Source organism: Chiloscyllium plagiosum, chromosome 42, assembly GCF_004010195.1.
Source record: "Chiloscyllium plagiosum isolate BGI_BamShark_2017 chromosome 42, ASM401019v2, whole genome shotgun sequence".
Classification (NCBI taxonomy): Eukaryota; Metazoa; Chordata; class Chondrichthyes; order Orectolobiformes; family Hemiscylliidae; genus Chiloscyllium; species Chiloscyllium plagiosum.
In genome coordinates this window covers 3,503,956-3,506,997 of record NC_057751.1, presented here as the reverse complement: position 1 = coordinate 3,506,997, position 3,042 = coordinate 3,503,956, and positions in this window count along the sequence as shown.

The window sequence follows — 3,042 nt, the reverse complement described above, 5'->3', positions numbered from 1 at the left end:
TGGGATGGTGGTGAGTGTGGTGTTGGGATGGAGGTGGGTGAGGTGCTGGGATGATTGTGAGTATGGTGTTGGAAGGGTGGTGGGTGAGGAGCTGGGATGATTGTGAGTGTGGAGCTGGGATGGTGGTGGGTGTGGTGCTGGGATGGTGGTGAGTGTGGTGTTGGGATGGTGGTGAGTGTGGTGTTGGGATGGAGGTGGGTGAGGAGCTGGGATGATTGTGAGTGTGGAGCTGGGATGGTGGTGGGTGAGGTGTTGGGATGATGGGGAGTGTGGAGCTGGGATAATGGTGAGTGTGATGGTGGACTTGCTCTTTGACCCAAAGCACCGTGAAAATTGTAGAGATGTAAAATTGACAACAGTTTGCCATTTTTTCCACACAATCTCACAAAGTAAATCTTAACTGAGTGTCAATGTTGTATTTAATTGTCTGACATGGCTTGTTATGTTTGAGCGGATTACAACATTTATATGTCTATCCTGCAAGTTGCAAATGCTAATGTCAGAGTCATGATGTGACAATGGAACAGAAACTGATATCAGAGCCATTCACTTCAGGAGAACCCATCCTCAGGTTTTAATCAGCCTGTTGTGTTTGATAACACATCCTCGGACCAGATAAGACTTGAACCGAGGCTTCCTGGAGCAGAAAAACATAAAACAACTCCCCCATAACCTCCCTCATTCCTCAGTGCAGAGGTGAATGTGTGGCTCACATCAGATGTTTGTGCTGCTCTCCATTTCCATAGTAAAGGAAGTTTGAGTTTTAAAATAAAGCAATTTACATAGCAACCATAGAAGTGAGGGACTCCCAGGTCGGGTATCGATGTACGGTAACGCTCCCTCATTATTCTGCTACAGCAATTACTACCATTCCCAAATGCAGTTTGCGGACTTTCTGGAATTGCCCTGGAATCTATCGGAAAGAGAGATAAATCTGTCTCAAACAAACACAGGACAAAATTCTTCCTTGGCAAACATCCTTTTTATTTTATTGAATGTATTCATCTTTTTTTATTTGTTGTTTCCGGGATTCACACACGTGTGACGAGTTGAGGACTGAGAGGGAAGGGCTATCCAGTTGGTTTACAAAGAGCCTGTTCATGGCCTGGTGGGTCTGTGAGGAGTGGCCAGTGTTACCTTGAAGGTAGCTGTTTAAGCATGGTACCTGCCTGTCCTCTCAACCGGGTGTAAAAGGCCTCATTGGTCAGCCTTCCAAACATGAAGTGGTGTGGCGGGGGGAGGTATCCTGGTTCCAGGGAGCAACACAGCCTTCTGTCACTTTAGCGGCTTATCTGGTTATGGATCATACCGCTGTTTGTGGGATTTGGCTGTTCGTAGATTGACTGCTGAGTTTGCTCCTGTTGCAACAGTGATTACACAAGAAGCGAATCCTTGGCGATACCGGCCTTTGAAACATTCTGAGCCTGCCAAAAGGAGCTGCAGAAACACAGGACTTCCTTATCTTTCTTCTCACAGAGTTAATGAGCCTACACGTGCTCCTTTTAGAGCATCACCGGTCGGTACAGTTCACCATGCTACCAAGTAGCAGAAAGCACTGCAGCCTGAGAAGTGCTTTTGTTCAAAATCCCTCTGGAACAAAGCACTCTCTCACCAATCTATTCTTGGTCTGTTTACTGAGTCAGTCTAAACCCTTGGGATTGATAATATGATGAGCTGACATTTGAGTGTGGGGGCAGGCCTGCAGAGGGTGGGGTCAGCCCCCGGGCATTTCTTTCCAAACCATCTTTATTTTTTTCCACATGACACACCCCATTGTACTTTCCAACTTCCGGTGTGATTAAGTTGTAAGCGTAGTCAAATCCAATCAGGAAGAATTAGGAAGAGTCAGGTCCCTCTGCTGAGTTGTTCGACAGTACTTTCTCCTTGTTTTTTATGGTTTGGACAATAGCCATTCCTTATTTGACCAAGCTGAGATTTTGGAAGGCTATATTTCTTCCCAAAAAAAAACCAGACCATCACCAGACTTCCTCTTCACAAGATATGTTTTCCTATTCACCGAGAATTCACTTTTTCTCTGCAGAATTGAAACCTGTGTGCCTTCTTATCGTTAGCACCTCACTATGTTTTCCCTCTGTGCCAGCAAAATGTACTGCCAAGGGAAATTTCAATTCTTGTCCGCCTCATGTGGAACACCGCTGTCACCATCAGTACTCGCACTTCCAAAACATCTCAACAAGTGCTTTTGCAATGAAGAGCTTTCTCAGCTTTGTGACTGGGGAGTTCATTCTGTTTATTTGTGACTTATCTTTGAATGAGAGAATGCATAATCCCCAGACCGAAGCAATTGTCTCCTCATTTGCTAACTTTGAGGTAAGTTTTGACTCAGTTTTGCAGAGGGGACTCTCCTCAGTGATGTGACTCCCACAAGTGCATGAAGGGGTCTATCCTCAGGAGCTAAAGTGCCTCCTTTGTGAGGCTGCCTCCCTGTCGTGTACCAAATGTATTTCCTCAGCTGTGCTGATACAGTAACGTGCACAAGATGTGCATTGAGATAATAATATGAATGGCAGTTTCACGATGTGAAGCTCCTCCCCTTACTGCTGAATGGGATACTCTCCTTACACATGCTGCACACCACTTCATTTCTGTATCTCTGTAACTGTGTGTGTCAGAGTGTCCGTGGTAGGAATGAAGTAAGTTTTAACACCAGGCCTGTGAGTCACTGAGCTGCGAGATCTTTGGAGACTCTTCTCGCGGGCCTGGGTCAGCATGCCTTCCAACCAAGGACTGACTTTCTCCAGGAACCCAGCGGGATAACTTCATCAGCCATCGCCAAAGGATGGAGATGGGAAAACTGAAGAAAATGAAAGAAAATCAGTCCCTTTCTTTTCTCAAATAGAAGCCGCTTGAGCACTGGCATTGCATTCCATACTACCCTGATCCCTGTCTTCACAAGCATCCAATGGTTCTTTGTCTCTCACTACCTCAACTTCCAAATCCTCATCTTCCTTACGTCCTTGGCACTAGGAAAAAGCAAGCAAACAATTATAGAGTCATAGTGATGTACAGCATGGAAACAGA